This window comes from Lontra canadensis, unplaced genomic scaffold, assembly GCF_010015895.1.
Source record: "Lontra canadensis isolate GAN:19392208 unplaced genomic scaffold, GSC_riverotter_1.0 scaffold17, whole genome shotgun sequence".
Classification (NCBI taxonomy): Eukaryota; Metazoa; Chordata; class Mammalia; order Carnivora; family Mustelidae; genus Lontra; species Lontra canadensis.
Genome location: NW_022631011.1, coordinates 18,784,913 through 18,804,285, shown reverse-complemented (window position 1 = coordinate 18,804,285; position 19,373 = coordinate 18,784,913). Strand labels below are relative to the sequence as shown.

The following is a 19,373-nucleotide window of genomic DNA, read 5'->3' as shown; positions in this document are numbered from 1 at the left end:
GATCCTATTTGAGTTAGCAGCTCTAAGACAGACCCTGCATATTAATATTTCGATAACAAACTGAACCCAGAGCTGGAAAAGAACTGGACTATGGTTGTTTCCCCCAAAAGAGAAACTGAGGCTCGGGATGAGGGGCTCACAGCTGAGAAACTTCTGGAAAGCATGGCTTCAGTGGACGTATGTACCCAACTATTTTCTCCCTGCCGTCTCCCGAGAGACACCTGGAGTCTTGTGTCACCTTGTAAAACTAAATGGAAGTCAGACGATATCCCACCTAAATTATTGATGACGAACAGCATTTGTGAAGATTCCCAAACAGAAGACCTCAGGTACCCCTGTGGAGGTTATTAAGTATAATCTTGCTTTTTAATTGCCACTTAGGCTAAAATTACTATCTCTTCAAGATCTATATGAAGATAACGTGGAGATTCCATTTGGGGTGGGTGTCGACACAGATGCTGATTGACCTTAATTCACACATATTTCAAAAATGATATGAAGGATAAGGGATGAGAAAAATATGACAAATTAGAACCCAAACAACCAAAAACTAAAAAGGAACTGCCGGAAAGATGGTGTCAGCCACTTCCCTATTTTAGCTCTAAAATGTTCAGTATGTCTCTAACAAGAACCTGTAAGATGATTAACTTTCCATTGATTCCCATAAACATCTCCCCCCCACCGGCCGGCACTAGACATTGAGATGGGTGACAACAGTCCCCACTTTGAACTGGCAAGACATTACAACATCTCAGTGTCCGGCTGGCATCTCCCTTGTTTTAATTTCCCAAAGGCTGGAAGTGTAGGCAGCAGCACTAGCGCGTTCCTGCATAGGACGGCTGCCCCAAGTTGCTAAAAACCTTCTTCCGCCCTTAAAATGAGGAGGATGAACTTTTTCGGGAGAGTGCCCACATCCGGTCACGGGGGACCTTTTTCTTTTCAGAGGAAAGCTTAGCACTTTCATGGCAGTGTGCTGTGGTGAAGGAAGGGGAAGGCCCATTCCCCTCCTAGAGGAGGGTGGGGCCACCCAGGACGCTGAAGGGTAACAAGCTCGGACCTGGATCATCACCCTGGGGCTCTAGCCTCTGAGTCCACTAGTAACAGCAAAGACAGGTAACATTTTGGGGGCCCTTCTGGTGTGCTGGGCCCCAGTCACATTCAACTCTTGAAATGCACCATCTCATTTAATCTTTACAATGACCTGCAAACACTGCACCAAAAATACCATTACAGGCACACTCCAATATTCTGAAGCTCTGATCTTGGCAAAAGCTCACCTTCCCTCAACTAAACCCATTTTCCTGGTAGCAGTAATCAAGGACTTAAAAAAGAAAAAAAACACCTGAAAGAACTTCCTCTAATATAGGTTATCTAATATAGGGCCGTGGGCATAGTAAGGAAATAATTTTTTAAGCCATCATGATTGTGCTCCATCTAGCTACAGAAATTTAAAGGCTGGATAATATAATTATTATAATTATATGGATAATATTATTAATTCTGTAATATTAAACACTTCTATACTAGATTCCTGTGGATTATTGGTTTATTTTAAAAGCAGACACAAGCAAAAAAGCAAGCACAGAAGACCACATGTACTATGTATAATGTCATTTCTATGAAATGCTAGCAAAGGCACATTACGACTGATCTACAGGTATAGGAAGCAGACTAGTACCAGCCAGTGGGCTGGAGGTGAAGACAACGGTGGTGAATGGGGGAAAGATAGGAGGAAACTTTCTAAAATGATGGAAATAATCTGCATTTTTTAAAAGATTTTATTTATTTGTTTGACAGACAGAGATCACAAGTCGGCAGAGAGGCAGGCAGAGAGAGGAGGAAGCAGGCTCCCCACTAAGCAGAGAGCCCGATGTGGGGCTCGATCCCAGGACCCCGGGATCATGACCTGAGCGGAAGGCAGAGGCTTTAACCCACTGAGCCACCCAGGCCCCTGTATCTTTTTTTTTTTTTAATATATGTTTATTTACAGAGAGGGAGCACATGGCAGGGATGGGGGAAGAGCAAAGGGAGAGGGCGAGAGAAACTCAAGCAGATTCCCTCCTGAGTGTGGGAACCCGGGAACCCGGAAGCCCAGGAGCCCAGGACCCTGAATTGGGGCTGATCTCATGACTCTGAGATCGTGACCGGAGATGAAACTAACAGTCCGTCTCTTAACTGATAGTACCAACCAGGCCCCCAGGAGATAATCTGTATCTTGACTGAGGGGGTGGATACACAGGTATATACACTTGTCAAAATTCACTGAATTGTACACGTAAAATTGATTCATTTTGTTATATGTACATAATCTCAATAAAAGTGATTTTAAAAAAAGATAGTTCCAAGGGGAAAAAAGCAAGAAAAATTTTACAACTGGAGTTTCCAAATCTCTTTTCTCTTGCATGTTCTCATTGGGACTAACTTTCCGTATCACTATTGTAGGTTGAACTGTGTCCCCCAAAAACTCATTTGCTGAAGTCCTAACCTCTGGTACCTCAGAATGTGACCTTATTTGGAGAAAGGATCATTGCATATGTAATTTGCTAAGATGAGGTTATAATACAGCAGGTTGGGCCTTAACCCGATATGACTGGTGTCCTTATAAAAAGGAGAAACGTGCACACAGGGAGAATGCGCTGTGAACACCAAGGCAGAGATCAGGGTGACGCATCACAAGCCAAGGAATGCCAGAGATGGCCAGTAAACCAGCAGGAGCAAGGACAGGCAAGGAACAGATACCCTCCCACAGCTCTCAGAGGGAGCCAAATCAGCAGACACCTTGATCTTGGACTTCTGGCCTCTGGGGTTGTGACCCAATATTATTTCTGTCATTCATGCCACATAGTCTGTGGTACTTTGTTATGGGCAGCCCTAGGAACCTAATACAATAGGGTTCCATCTTTTTTTCTTCAGTGACATTAGGATCGGACACTTTAGCACACTCTAATTTTCTCAACTTTCTCATTAATCAATACCTGAGGACATCTATCCCCAAGACAGAGTCCACCAAACCCTGCTGAACGGCAAACCTGCGTCAAACTCGTGGACTAACCATAGACTGTATTTTCTGAACACTTACTACATGCCAGACACTGTGCCAAGTGCTTTACATGAGTCAACTCATTTAACCTCTGCCATGACTGTAAAGAATTAATATAACATCATCTTCAGAGAGAGAAACTGAGGTTTATAGAGGTTAACTAATTTGGCCACGTCACAATGCCGGTAAGTTGCCAAGAGCTAACCTAAAGTAGATTTCAAGCATCTCCCAGTGCCATGTACGCAGCTCCATGAGTCTGAAAATAGCATTAGTGGCTGATGGCCATGTGGCTCACTTTTGCAGTCTCCGTATTAGAGCTAAAAAGAGTACAAGTAAACTTACGGATATGTATTTCTTTTAAAATGCCTCAAAAATTACATTTTCTTCCTAGTCGTGTTGGAGCCTTGTGTTTCCTAAAGTATTGTGAGAAATGGTAGTGAGAGACATTATCAGGTGGGAGAAGATGGCAAGTTAATGAGCAAATGAATTTGAGAAACACCAATAAACAGATTTCTTTATTTGGGCTTCCAAGTTGATGAGACTGTACCCTAAACTTACCTCACTGGGAACCTTCAGTTTTTATATTTTATTTTTTTATCTTTTAAAAGATTTATTTATTTTAGAGAGAGAGCATGAGTGAGAGCAGGGGGAGGGGCAGAGGGAGAGAGAGAATCTCAAGCAGATTCTCCACTGAGCACAGAGCCCAACATGAGGCTTGATCCCGCGACTCTGAGATCATGACCTGAGCCAAAATCAAGAGTTGGATGCTTAACCGACTGAGCCACCCAGTTGCCCCAATGTTTTTATTTTTATTTATTTTTTTAAGAGGGGGGAGGGGCAGAGGGAGAAGGAGAGAGAATCTTAAGCAGGCTCCATGGCCAGCACAGAGCCCAAAGTGAGGCTCGATCTCATGACCCTGAGATCATGACCTGGGCCAAAATCAAGAGTTGGAACCTTAACTGACTGAGCCACCCAGGCGCCCCACCCTATGTTTTTAGACACATATTACTGTAGGACTTGTGTTTCCTCTCACTTACTTTGGGGCAAGTCAATTGCGCACAACAACTTACTTTCTGTTTGAATTTACCATGGATTTGCCTATTACAAGATTCAACCGTTTCATCCTAAAATATGGATAAATCATGTTTTCATCCTAAAATATTCATCCAGCCAGCACCAGTGGTTCCAGCAGAGAACAGACCGCACTCTGCAGTTTAGGAACACCCTGAATTCAGGAGTGGTTCTGGGGTGGGACTGGGAGGTGGTAACCAAGGAGCTTCTCAGCTGTGACCTATGGCTTCTAATGCGAATGTCCTGGGACCACCTGCTTAGGCATCTAGCCCCTGCCCATTCAGGAGGAGCACCCTACCTGGGCGTGAAGTACTCATTCTCAACAATGTTCTCTCTCAAAAAGAAGAAAAGATCAAGACATTGTGTGGAAGAGGAGTAGAAATGGTGGTTATGACAAATAACCCTGGAAGAGCATATTTGGTTTTGTGCCTTTTAATTTTTTCTGAATTTCCAGAAGATTCCCCTAGAGAGCTCACATGCAGGAGCTGTGGGGAGATGAGGAAGGGAGGAGGAGAAGAATCTTAAGCAGCAGGCTCCGTGCCCAGCTGGGACCCCATCAGGGGCCTCGGTCCCATGACTCTGAGAACACGACCCAAGCCAAAACCAAGAGTTGGACACCCAACAGAATGAGCCACTCAGGCACCCCAGATCCTGATCTCACCGCCTGGTAAGCAAAGGTCAGAATTACCTGAACACCAACTTTTAAAATCTTGGCTTATTTCTGGGGGTGCCTGGGTGGCTCAGTTGGTTAAGCGTCCGACACTTGATCTCAGCTCAGGCCTTGATCTCAAGGTCCTGAGATCCAGCCCCATATGGGTTCACACTAGTGTGAAACCTGCTCCTCCCCCTTTTCCTACTTCTCCTGCTCCTCCCCCTTTTCCTACTTCTCCTGTGCATGTGCACACTCTGTCTCGCATGCTCTCTCTGAAATGAATGAATGAATGAATGAATGAAATCAAATTTTTTAAAAAACTGTTGGCTTATTTCTGGTAATAGAACTCTTTTTCTAGCAGTAAGGACTTCCCAGAAGGCCCAAGGGGCAAAGTGGAAGGCACCTGTCCTGGGTGCTTCGGCACGTCTGTGCCAAGGGTGCTGTACCTGTCCCTCTGTGAGACAGGACGGCCAGTACTGCTGTCTCCCTGATGAAATGTCCTTAACCTGCTTGAGGCCTCAGACAAAGTCTAACGACACCCTTGGTCTGGTTTGCTCTGTAATGTGCTTTGTGTCTGAATTCTGGGGTATGATTCCCCGGCATGAGCCAATGTCCTAACTCCCCACTGTCCTCGTTGAAGTCCGACCGGCTGGTCCGCCTCATTCCCTTCTTTGCCGCCCAGAGTTAGACCGAACTGGCTTGGTCTTTCCCAAAGATTTCCCAAAACTTTTGCCTGAGCTTGTCCCTCTGGCTGGGCTGCTCTTCCCAGAGGGTAGGACCCATTACGCCCTAAGACGTCTTTCCAGTAGACCACATCTCATCAGCAGGCCCACTCCCCCCACTCCCCCCACTGTCCCTGTGTTTCCATCTCCTATAGAACACTGACCACTATGCAGTATTTCCTTGTTGACATTATTTCCCTGTTTTGTCCCTCTCATTCATTTTCCCTGGAATGTAAACTCCAGAAGGGCCAGGCCCTGGTCAGTCTGGGAGACAGCAGCAATTTCCAGGGTAGACACAGCACCTGGGGTGGGTGTTTAAGGAAGAGTAATGCACAGATATGCAAATTATTTAGGTATCTCTAAGTCCGCACCACCAGAGCTCTGGCCTCAGTTTACACAATCCTGTAGGCAGGAGACCAGTCTTTACCAGCATTTTTCCCTAAGGGCGGGGGTGGGGGGGACCCGAAAATGCACACTCCTGAGAAGAGACCAGCAATAGAGCAACTCTGCCTCGATGGTTCCCTGTACCCAGGAAGGAAGGGGATGGTGTCTCAAATGTGCAACAAACCTTCCTAGACCTCAATCCATGAGCTTCAGGAAATGTGGGGTGTCCCTCCAGCTGTGTGAGGCTGTGTTCCAAACAGTGGGACAGATAGCATCACTGTGGAGATGCCGGGTTGGTCCACGCAGTACCCAGGTGACTACTTTCTTGTTTCTAAATACTCAGAAGTATGTTTTACTAAATATTAGAAAGAACAGCTAGCACACCAAACCTGTGAGTCCATGCCTACCATCACTTGGGACGAGTGTAAAAACAGTCAACAGAAAAATACTAGATAAATATGAATACTGGTGAAAAGAGGGGGGGAAAGTCAGGACAATGGTGCAGGGCAGAAACTGAAAAGGGATGCCTGCTTTACTCCTGTCTCCTCTGAGGCATCCAGAAGGACACAGGAAAGGAGGAGACGCTGGATAAAGGCTTGGTAATGGGGAACACTGTGCGTCGGTAAAGCAGATGTGGAGAGCTGCCCTTCCCTAAGAACTGGTCTTTTCAGTCCAAACCACCCTGCACGTTTGGGGGTCTTTCCCAACGACTTTCACACAGCAGAATTTACAACCGCAATTTCCCCAGGCTTCAAAGCAACATATTTTCGGGGTAAAGTTGCAGTGAGTAAACAGCAGAGCCCAGAATGCTAATGCTTTAACCCCTTAATCCCCAAACTACCTTTTCCCCTCTTTCTTTTAAAGTCCCCAATGAGAACGCTGTGGTTACAACTTTAAGAACCACGGCTTCTCCTTCTAGGATCTTTAGGAACAGAAATCTACTCCGAAACACTACAAAGCACACCAGCTCAGCTGACTGCCCTTCGGGATTTGGGAGGCAACGGTCAAGGGCAGGTCTGCCTTCTCCTCTATCCCTCCCCCAAAGGAAAGAAAAAAAGCTTCCGTTGAAATGTTAACTACCAAGGTGGGGGGGGGTGTGTAGGAATACTTAGAGAAGAAAAAAGCTGGAATTAGATGCCTTAAAGTTATGATTCCAGGTCAACGGCTGAATTCTTCTGTTTTGTACAAAAGTACTCAAACCAAAACAAAGCTATGACTAGGGTTCTATCAAGATCGTCAGAAAGGAGACATCTGAAAAACAAATTTGTATGTTTCCATGTTAGAGAATTACTGCAAGCAACGAAGTACAGAAACAGAGCAGAGGGAGAGATGAACAGGTGGGGCACAGAGGATTTTCAGGGCAGTGAAACTACTCTGTGTGATATTGCAAGCACTCGTCCAAATCCACAGAACGTGCAGCCCCAAGCAGGAACACAAAGGTAACAAACATAGGGAGAGAGTTGGGTGCTAAGGAGGCTCAGATGGGGGTCATCAACTGTAACAATGTATCACTGGGCCACAGGAGGCTGACAGCGGGAAAGGGTACACTACTTGGGGACAGACTGTAGTGGCCACTTTCTGGATTTTCCACTTAATTCGGCTGGGAAGCCAAAACTGCTCTTAAAAAAAATAAAGGTTATTTAGAAAAAAAAATAAGTTTAAAAATGTGTACTTGCTGCAAATAACAGTACTTTTTTCCCCCAGAAAAAGCCAGCAAATAGAAACCGTTTTTTGGAGCATCTACTTTATTCAGGCTTCATTCAGACTGGAGTCTAAAAATTGTCTCTCTCTGCATACCTGCAAGATACTTACAATCCGGTAAAGTGGTACCAGCAAGAGCTCGCTGAATTCCAGAAAACTCAAGACCCAGCAAGCTGGCTGTACACAATGCAACTCGTCCATTGCCTCCCTGGTCTGAGAGCTATTTTCATACAATGCTCCTCTTTTTTTTTTTTTTTAAGATTTTAAAAATTTATTTATCTGAGAAACAGAGTGCACAAGAAGGGGGAGCGGCAGAGGGAGGGGAGGAAGCAGACTCCCTGCCGAGTAGGGAGCCCAACATGGGGCTTGGTTCCAGGACCCTGGGATCATGACCCGAGCTTAAGGCAGACGCTTAAAGGACTGAGCCACCCAGGCACCCCTACAGTGCTCCTATTTAATCAAGTTTTTCTTTCAATACACTGGGGCTCTATCTTGAACTCCATCCTCTGCTTTGTCAATTACTCCATTCAAATACGAAGGATAAAGGATGTGCATGTTCTCCTCCTAAATGGGGAGGACCCTGTGATGGAGGACTGTTCTTCAAATGGGGAGCTGGAATCCACTGACCAGGAACTCAGCCTCCCCCCGGGGGGGGGCGGGTTACCCTGGGAGGTTGGCAGGCAAGGGGGTTCTGAGCACTGTGGGAGGGAGGTGAGGTTACAGCGTCCTAGTAGTCTAACCTGGGTCAGTCAGGAATTTAAGAAAAGTACATGGAAGTATTAATAAAACAACCCAAAGCCAGTCACTCCACCCATCCTCTGGATCCTGCTACCCCACCATCCCTCTTGCTCTCGATGGACTTTCCTTTCCAGCAACATGTAAACATGTCTGGGGCTCTTCTATCTTAAAAACCTACAAAATCCTCTCCCTCATCTCCAGCGTGGACTCTCCTGCTCCCTCCCTCTCCTGCGGTCAAACCTGGGAGCAGCAGCCATCTCCCTCACTGCCTCTCACCGCACCCTCAGATCACTCCAGCATGTCTTCTGCTCACCATTTACAAAACTACTCTGCGAAGACCACTAACGGCCCCCCTGTAGGCAAGCCAGAGACAAAGACTGAGGGCCCATCCTACTTGAAATCCCAGCTGTATTAACAAAACAACCAGTCCCTTGGCTCCTGAAACACCGCATCCCGCAAGTTCCTTGTGGCTCCATGCCGGCTACCCCTTCTCTGCTCTGCCTGGGAATATTTAAGTGTCTTGGGGCCCTCTTCTCTCACTACCATTTCTTTCTAAGGAAAATAATCCACCCTGTGGGGCTTCAAGTATCATCAATAAGCTGATGAACTTCCAAGCTTTACACTCCAGCCCAGACTTTTGCCAGACCTGCTTATCCAACATTTCCACTTGGCTGTCCCATGAGCCTCTCAACTTCAACAACTCCAAAGCAGAACTTCCCCTATTCCCCAGGGCTCTCCCTCCAGCAGACCCTGTTCTAATACGCAGCACCACTGTTTGCCTTGAACTACTTCTGCGAACCCCCAGCAACCCAGGATTAGTTTCCACGCCCTGTGGATTCTACCTTTCAGATATCACAAAACCATCCACTGCTTCTCTTCTCCCCCTCTATGACCATCTTACAGCTCTTAGGTACCATCACCTCTGTCCACCCTTGTTCTGCTTTCTCTGCAATTCATGGTCCACATCTTAATTGAAGAGAACTTGTTTAAAAAAATAGTAATAAATAAGCTGGACCCTGTTCTTTTTTTGCTTAAAACCCTTCCATAACTTCCCAGGCCATAGGATGAGGTCTGAAACCCTTAACATGGCCTAGACAGGATAAGGTCCTTACTGAGAGTGATGTAGCTTTCTCTCTCACTATCCACCCCCCCATCACTCTCTATGCTCAAAGCTCAGACTTCCTTTCAGTCCTGGGATATTCTAGAATGTTCCATGCTCTTTCCTGCCTCAGGCCTTTGTGCATTCACTTCCCTCTGTCTACCATGTCTCTTAGATCAAAATCCTTCCTCCCTTCTCTGTTCTCTCTGCTTCCCCTTGAAGTGAAAACAAAGAGTAAAGCCCAAAGAAAAACCAAGAGTAACAGACATGTGGAAAAAAAAGTACCAAGGAAAAGGAAAAATAGGTTTGTATCCTTTTATGAACTGTACTTGATCCTCTTAGACCATCCTTTAAATTTAAAAGAAACTATAACCCAAGGAGGTTGTGCCTAAAACCAGAACAGACATAAATTCCCAAATGATATTAAAGAACCTTGAGAGGACTGATTTGATTTTCTGTAGCTGTGGACAATGAAAGGCATCTGGAGTCCATGAACATATCTCATAAAAGTAAAATGGGGTTAGCGACAACAGTCATTGATATTTCCTAACACGGTGTATGTATGACATCTCTTAGTATTAACAGAATTAACACTGGGAAAGCAAAAAGAGACTAAACAACCAAAAAACCCAAGGTAGCAAGCCAGACAGACAGACACAGACAAAGTGAATGGAACTCTTCTCCCTGAATCCAAATTGTAACTCTGACCCCTAAAGTTGGAGTTCCTGAGAAATTCTCATTTTTATACTCTCAACTCTATAATGTGAGCAAAAACTATAGACCGCATGGTTCTGTGACATTAAATGTGTGCCTTCGTAAAAGGGTTTTTCTTAGCTGTTATGAGGTTGGCGGTTGAGACTGGGAGAGACAGAAGGGGAAATGAGGGAGATGGGGAAAGGAACAAAAGGAAAGGGAAGATAGTCTGACTGGGCCTGCGGTAGAGAGATGAACACTGGTCCCCACCTACAACACAGAGGAAGAGACTAAAGTCCAGGTTTGGTGACTCTGGCAAAGTCCATCTTAGTCCTATCCCTCCCTCATCCCCAGAGTGCACAACCTTGCCAACCAGACTCACACATCTATGAGGACAGCACTGCTCCCATCACCAGTTATCACCAGGTGGTGATTCATTTGGGTGTATGTGCCTCCCATATGTGCTAAGAAATTAAGAGAAGGGGGAGGCCTGGGTGGCTCAGTCAGGTAAGCGTCTGTCTTCACCTCAGGTCATGATCCCAGGGTTCTGGGATGGAGCCCCGCATTGGGCTCTCTCCTCAGTGAGGAGCCCGCTTCTCCCTCTGCCTGCCGCTCCCCCTGCTTGTGTGCTCTCTCTAAAAAATAAATAAAATAATAAGAGGAGGAAAAGGAGGAGGAGGAAGAGAAGAAGGAGAAGGAGGAGGGATCAACAGAAGAGAGCAAATTAAATGTGGAACATAGGCAACAGAACTTGACTTAATCTCTAGGGCATAGTCTTAACCATCTGATGCTCAGAGCAGTGAGACACACATAGGTGTGCAACAAAAGTTTAAGGAAAGTTGTTTTTTGTTTTGTTTTGTTTTTGTTTTGTTTTAGTGTGACTGGAGGAACTTTTTGTTTCTACTCTTCACAGCTAAAGAATTAGTTTCCATTCTTTCAAATGAAGGTGAAACAGCTAACTCCTCTCTGCTCAAAGCTAATCAATTAACCTTAAAATGTTAACATAAAATAGTTTTATTCATGTCTATGAATATTTTTGAGCACCTCAAATGTGCCAACCACTGTACCAGGCATGGGGAATAAAGGAGCGAGCAAAAGAGGTGATGTCCCAGGCATGGATGTTATTTAAAGAGTAAAACAAATAAAAATCATGAAAATATTAACTCTCACTCTTAAAAATATCCAGCCATTATCTTCTGAAGGGGTACTCTGCCTATGGCAAATAAGAAATAAAATGACCCTAAATCAGTTAGAAAATTTCAACCACAGGTTGACATAAATTAAGTCAGACATACGACTTTATACAGCACATTAGGTTGATTCAAAAAAAATGTAGGTATACAAATCCTTAAAACACATGAATGCCCCAAAGAGAAATGGCAGCAGACTCTCAGCATGCCAGCGTGTGGTTCAACAGACCCACGTGACAGTGGAATTCACGTCAAGGAGCAGTGAAGGCTCTAAAACAGAATTTTGTTCAGTGCATTTCAACTGTGATCTAATTTATGAACATTTGATTTGTAAAAATTTGGTTTGCAGACCTTCTTGCCAGGATAGGCTCACAGGAAGGGATTAAGGAGAAGGAAGCGGGAAAGGTCGCCTGACCAGGTGTTCCTGTCATAGCCTTACTCTCTCTTACTGAGAAGGGCTTCTCGTAAACTGGTTTAGGTGAGCTTAGGATTCGGTTGAGTTTAAGCAGCCGCTGTGCCAGCTCCTCTCTCATTCTCGGGTGCTAATCCCGGGACTCCCCAGCATCACAAACATGGACTAAAGGTTTCCCAAACAAGGGCCCGCCTGTGTGAATACTTTCTCTTGAGTCCAACAGTAACACCTTAGCTGCTTCCTTTCACGGGATGGGGAGAAAAGCAGAATTTCCGACAGACCTATTCAGAGAGGCAGTCCAGGGGTGAGGGGCCCCCCAGAGAAGACAGACCTCAGTCCCTCAGCGGCTAATGCTGCACGGGGGCAGCAGGGGAAAACCGTGCCCAGCACAAGTATTAACTGATTCAAGGCTGAAGCAATCATATTGTAAAGATTATGGGTAAGCTAGCAGGTGAGGAGAGGGGGGCTTTGTCACCCAAGAAAGAGATTCTGAGCCTATAAATCAGGACTAATTCCTGACTCTAGATCAGATTCTGCTATTCAAGCTCCCTGAGCCTCCATTTCCTCTTCCCACCTAAGAAATTGAGATGGTCAGAGATGTTATGCACTTGAATTTTTAAGAAAGCCATACTAGGGGTGCCTGGGTGGCTCAGTGGGTTAAAGCCTCTGCCTTCGGCTCAGGTCATGATCCCAGAGTCCTGGGATTGAGTCCCGAGTCAGGCTCTCTGCTCGGCAGGGCGCCTGCTTCCCCTGCTCTCTCTCTGCCTGCCTCTCTGCCTACTTGTGATCTCTGTCAGATAAATAAATAAAATCTTAAAAAAAAAAAAAAAATCACACTAACCCCCATACTATCGTTTACTGTCCTTCCCCTACTATCTTGTTAGGGAAACTTGACGTCCACTGTGGCTCACCCAAAAGCAAGCCTCTTTATCTAGAAGAGTGGACGCAGCCAGTAACAGCTAGCTCCGTCTGCCCTGGGTTCATGCAGAGCCCACCTGCGATTAGGATGCACAAGTGGCCAGTGTGTGTGGCCTGCTTCTGTAGGAAGGGGGACCCAAGTGATGGAGGAGGGGGACGGGGGGCGGTGCACATCAGAAGGAGGGAGTGGCCACCCAGTCAATTTAATCTGTTAAAAATAGTTTCATTAGTTTTAATGTCACTCCTACTTGAATGTCAAGTCCATGAGAAATGAGACCTTCTGTCTTGCTTTTTACTTGTTGTCACTGACTAGCACATACTAGGTGCTCAATAAATATGTATCAAGTAAGAGACCCGGAATCCAGTCCTGAGTTTGCCCCGTACTGCCTGTCCTTCTTGGGCAAGGTATTCATCTCTTAGACTCAAAGACTGTCATGGGGATTAGATAGAATAATGTGCACTCAGTATTTCCAGGAACATGTTATTCATGTCTGTTAGCAATTCGATTGACCATGGGGATGAATTCTGCAGGAATGAGCAGTGTAGCCCTACCACCAAATGATGCACCCAACACTTAGTTCATGATGTAGACAATGTTTACCGACTTCATTGCTAAACAAGTTGGTATAAGCTAAATTAAGAGTAAAATGTGAATTATTTCATGATTTATGACAGCTAAGCAAGTATTTTGTCAGGCAGGAAAAGAGAGTTAAAAGAGTGACATAATCTCACTCAAATTAGCACTTTAACACAGAGTGCCACTGTTCTATGCAATACATTGCCAGAAAGTTTCATATTCTTTATTGCATCTGGATGAGATCCTTTGGGGTTGTAAAGCAGCCATGAGAATGTTTTTTTTAATTAGTAAAAGAAAAAAGATGCTGCAATTTAGCATCTTGTCATATGTAGTGCTTTTAATGGTAGAGGTTTAGATGATCCTAGTTATATATTCTATAGATTAAGATATTTGTTTATTCAAACAAATTTACAATATGCTTTACTGTTATCAGTATGCTCTGATGAAAACTATAAATAAAAAGAGATCAGTTTCTAGAAATTCAATGCTTATGATCAGGAAAAATCAAATGGTGTATTTTTCAATGAGATGGATAATTTCACTGAACACTGAAGACTTACTTATATTGCCAATATTTATAAATCATTTCAACTCTGCTGTTTAAAACCTACTTAAAAGTTAGTCCAAAATTGGGGCACTAGGGTGGCTCAGTGGGTTAAAGCCTCTGCCTTCAGCTCGGGTCATGATCTTGGGGTCCTGAGATCAAGCCCCACGTCGGGCTCTCTGCTCACTGGGGAACCCACTTCCTCCTCTCTCTCTCTCTCTGCCTGCCTCTCTGCCTGCTTGTGATTTCTGTCAAATAAATAAATAATATCTTAAAAAAAATAAAGTTATTCCAAAATTAATCCTTTAAACATATGATATAAAGTATATTTGCAAGGCTTAGTTGATAGAGCAAGGGCTCTTGATCTTGGGGTTGTAAGTTTAAGCCCCCCAATGGGTATGGAGATTATGTAAAAAAATAAAATCTTGGGGCACTGGGTGGCTCAGTTAAATGTCCTGCTCTTGATTTCAGCTCAGGTCTCAATCTTAGAGTTGTGAGTTCAAGTCCCGTGCTGGGCTCCATGCTGGGTGTGGCACCTACTTAAAAAAAAAAAAATCTTAAAAAATGAAAGAGCTTACTGAGGATCAGCTGTAAATGATAACCATCCCTCTAGTTTTCCTCTAGCTTGTCAATAACCTCTAACCAACAGAATATTTAACAAAGTTACTGTTACTGCACCTGTCCTCTGGGCTTTTACTACTCACAACAGTATTCCCATTATCCTCCTCTAACAGATGAGAAACTAAGTAAGCTGCCCAAGGCCATTCACGGTAATAATTCTCCTAACCCTAACTTGGTCTATCCTTCAATAGGTCTAATTAGAACTGGTGGAGAGTGTTGTTTTGCTCCAAACTTTCTGTAAGCCTTTCCTCCCTTTCTTTCCTGCATCTCTTCCTTGTTTTCCCTTTTGCTCTTGGGCCACCCAAGTGTCCTTTATCCCTCCTGTTATCTGCTGTCACCCACAAAAGGGCCACATGTCAGTGGCTGTCCCTTCCCTCCGATCGCCTTTCAGGAAGAAGTCAGGTGACCCGAGGCCGACAGAGTCTGTCTTGCGGGCTGGTTCTGGCTGAGCAGGAACCTCCTTGCCAAGAGCAGCAGCAAGGGAAAGGCCCCTCTGCGGGAAGGTCTGTCATCCTGCGCCAAGAGGTAAACCCTGGCCCCATAAAGCGCCTTGGTATTATTAAACAGTTTCTATTTGTCAGGCACTTTATAGTCATTTTTATTGGTTCTTTTTACTAGTCATAACTCTGCATCAGAACGGGGCTCACTTTTTCTTTTAATTAAGTGCTCTTGAGTGAAGTGGGAAAGCGTGGAGGCCTTGGGGAGCACGTCTTCAGCCTCTGCGGCAGCTAACAGCAAAAGGCCGGGAGAGACCAGTGGAGACCCTCCACCCCCATCCCTGCGACCTGCCCCAGCGCGGGACCCCTTGGGGAGCCGCCAGCCCTCAACCACAGCGGAGGCCCCCATGGAAGGTCCTTAAATCAATCCAACTGCAGCTTTCAGCCCCTGTTGTCTTGACTGCATGCTGGCATCTGGAAGACTGGGCCATTCTATTTCACCCTAAGCCAGAACGTTCCCTTTTGTTTTCCTGCAACTCCAAAAGCACAGGAATCACATTGAGATCATTTTAGTTTTTAAAAGACCCATGGTGGGGTGCCTGGGTGAGTCGTTAGGCATCTGCCTTCCACTCAGGTGAGCCCCACATCAGGCTCCCTGCTCCGCAGGAAACCTGCTTCTCCCTCTCCGGCTCACCCTGCTTGTGTTCCCTCTCTCACTGTATCTCTCTGTCAAATGAATGAATGAAATCTTAAAAAAAAAAAAAAAAAAAAAGGCACATCCAGGAATACCTGGGTGGCTCTGTGGGTTAAGTGTCTGGTTTTGGGGCTCAGGTCATGATTCCAGGATTGAGCCCCGCCCCCTTCTTCTCTTCTTCCCCTGCCCGTGCTCTCTCAAATTATAATACTCTTTAAAAAAAAAAAAAAGACACATCCATGTGGACACTTGTGGTTCAGTGTCCTTTTTCTTTCCTTCAGTGCTATGTAACTGCACTACTTTTTTTTTTTAAGTTGTATTTATTTAGTTCACAGACAGAGATTACAAGTAGGCAGAGAAGCAGGCAGAGAGAGGAGGAAGCAGGCCCCCTGCTGAGCAGAAAGCAGGATGCTGGGCTCGATCCCAGGACCCTGGGATCATGACCTCAGCTGAAGGCAGAGGCTTTAACCCACTGAGCCACCCAGGCACCCCGTAACTGCATTACTTTTTTAACTTTAGTTATAAATCACAGCCAGAAAAGTACCAGTGTATAAGAGGCCTGGACCTGGGGTTGGAACTGGAACTTTTTAACTTTGATCATTCCTAGTGAGGTGAAGTTAACCTTTAGGAGGGTCCCTTTTCCTCACCTACAGCATGGGTATAACGACAGTTCCTATCCACCCAGCCCCTCTTTCGCTTGTGTGTAGAGACTGTCACAGGACACATCCCACGGCAGGGTTTATTTTCATGTTCCTTGTCTGCTTCCTCCAGGAGACAGTGAGTGAGTCCTCCAAGGACAAGGACTTGATCTGTGTCCCCACTATCTATCTAACCCAGTACCCGACACTAGAAAGTGCCCTATATGGCTTCCTTATGATGAAGTCACACACAAGAGAGCCCTTTTCACAATCCACAAAGCACTATTTACAAGTACCTGAGTATAACCAAGGATTCACAGTATGGTCCCACGGTCCCAAGATGTGAAGGAAATAAAGCTGGGCACCAAAGGAGCAGGGCTTTTCATGATTGCAGAAATGGTAATTAAAATGTAAACTGTGACAGAGCACTTTGGAATTTTTGGGTTACTACACGAATATTCCACCTTAAATACATGCTTTGACAACTGGGTGAACATTTGGAGGGGCTGACAGGTAGTGAAATGTGGCACCTCGCTTTGTGCTAGGACACTGGAAATAGCTGTGTTCTCAATGTGATAGCAAAGAAAAGGCTTAAATTTTGACAAAGGCAAGATTTTATTTTTTCCAAGTTTTCACATTCTCCTTATACACTTTTAAGATTTCAGTGTTTAGTCTTTCAGTTTCGTTAGGCCACCTTCAGTCCCATTTCTTAGACAGTAATACATACCATTTACTCTCCAAGGATTACTTGTGAATAGTCATTGAGGCAGGACCCTCTGCTTTCCCTCCCACCTACTCCTTCTTTTGACTTTACCTAGGTATTGCCATTCTGTTTTCTCCAGTGCCTTCTCTTTACTATTTCTAAGTTATTCCTTACTTCCAAATTCCCATCTTGTACACAGCAGGTGCTCAATAAATGCGTTTTATGAATAAACCCTATTCTGAGAGTTTTCCTGTATAGCATTCTTCACCTTGACTTTTCTCTTCTTAGACCATCACTCATCTCCCAAGAGGTTGTTCTAAAACATATCACTTGAGATGGTAGTTAAATTCAGGGATAGGATCTATGATCCCCACGATCCTCTCTGTAAGTTAAAATAAAAGCAATTCAAGAGACACACTTAGAACCTCATCACTCCTCCTTCCTCTTATGAAATGACCCAGAAAATGATAAAATCACCAGCATTATGAATATCCTATTGTTAATTACAAAAAAAAAAAATCAGCACGTGAATGAATACGGAGTTTTAAGGCAAAGAAAATGAAGCTACCTCCATTAGCTTTCTAATATTCTTGTTATACTTTTATAACAAGAAACCATGTGCCTCTACAGCAACATGATTTTAAACTGCTACCTCAATCCAGTGAAAAATAAACATCCTGCAAGTCTTTTTTTTTTTTTTCTGGAGTTAAAAAAAGGAGGTTATTTGTTCACAAAGGAAGAAAAATATCTAAAATCAATTTAGATATAGTTTTGTCAGAAAGAATTATCATAAAATAGAAGCCAACACTCCAAATGAGCTGGCTTAATAAAATTAACAGATATGTAATTATATTTATTAACTAACAGAATTAATACAATTCTAAAAGTGCACAAAGTTATCCTTTTAAAAGGACATGTGGCTGACTGCTGTGAATAACTGAAGGGCAAACTAAATTAGGGGTAATGAATCCTGGCGTTGTAGTGTCAATCATCTCTATTTTATAAGAGCACTTTGTCAAACTTAAATCACAAGAGGTCGTTAACTGGTCAGCAATACTGCATCAGAACACCACCAAAATTACCCTGATTCTGCAGGCTGTTCAAAACATGTATTATGAGGGGCAACTGGGTGGCTCAGTCGTTAGGCCTCTGCCTTTGGCTCCGGTTAGGATCCCAGGGTTCTGGGATCCAGCCAGGCATCAGGCTCCCTGCTCAGCGGGAAGCCTGCTTCTCCCTCTCCCATTCCTGCCCCTGCCCCCTCTGCTTGTGTTCCCTCTCTTGTTCTCTCTGTCTCTGTCAAATAAATAAATAAAATCTTTAAAAAATATATATTTGGGGCGCCTGGGTGGCTCAATGGGTTAAAGCCCCTGTCTTTGGCTCAGGTCATGATCCTGGGGTCCTGGGATGGAGCCTCACATGGGCTCTCTGCTCAGCAGGGAGCCTGCTTCCCCCCCACCACCACCCTTGCCTGCCTCTCTGCCTACTTGTGATCTCTGTCTGTCAAATAAATAAAGTCTTAAAAAATAAATAAATAAAAATAAAAAATATATATTTATTATTATACCTCAACTTTAAGTGAAATGTCTATTGATTTATATACCCCCCAAGACGGAAGTTGAGTTTTAGAAAATTATCGTCCAATTATGCATTAAGGAAATACAAATACCACAACACAGGATCTAGCCAACCATAGGCCCTACTTCTAGAATACTGAAAGTTATTACCATAATGACCTTCTTAATGCTGTCAAAACTCCAGTGTTATGATCACTCCCAGAATCCCAAACCATTCCAAATAAAATTCCATATATTATGAAAAGCTGTTGATCTCCTTCTAAGTCAACTTTTGCAAATCTGATGGAGTCAGGGCATATGGCCATCAGGAACTCTCCCTACCCCTTTAGCACTTGAAAACTTCCAAGGTTTTCGAAAGAGAAAGGGAAGCAGTTTGCAGAATAAACCTACAAGGTGTAGAGATCAACCCTGCCTGGGGCTGCAGCATGTGCAAATCTTAAGGAAAAGCACAGGAGAGAAAAAAAACAGGCTTTGGGGTAAAGCATCCATGGGGATGAGATGGCTTGCTTTTTCTTTTCTTTTTTTAAGTTGTATTTATCTAAGTAATCTCTACACCCCATATGGGGCTCAAACTCATGACCCTAAGATCAAGAGTCATACTCTCTTCTGACTGAGCCAGCCAGTCGTCCCAAAAGCTTTCTGAGGTAAGTGAAAGACAGGCAGGTCCTGGAGAGCCAGAGCAGAAGGGATGCCTGGAGACTTCCTAGCTGCTAGGAGACAAGAGGAATTGCTACGGGCCCAAGTCTGGGCAGACCCCTGAAGAAGAAATAGCAGAGCCCCGCACAGCCTCCCTACAAGCCATTTACAAGAGAAAACTGAAGACCGAGACTCGGTTTAACACCAAGATCAGTAGTTTTTCAAATGTTAGACATTCTGTTCTAAGATAATAAAATGACAGAAAATATTCCCAGAGTGCTCAGGCTTTCAGGGCTTCTCAAACAGTAGTTCATGCACCCGGGTGAACC

General features: G+C 44.4%; 1 protein-coding gene across 3 annotated transcripts in view; it reads right to left on the bottom strand.

Moving 5' to 3' along the window:
• KCTD1 (potassium channel tetramerization domain containing 1) overlaps positions 1-19,373 on the bottom strand; it is a 176,793-nt gene that overhangs the window by 61,049 nt on the left and 96,371 nt on the right. The window lies entirely within an intron of this gene.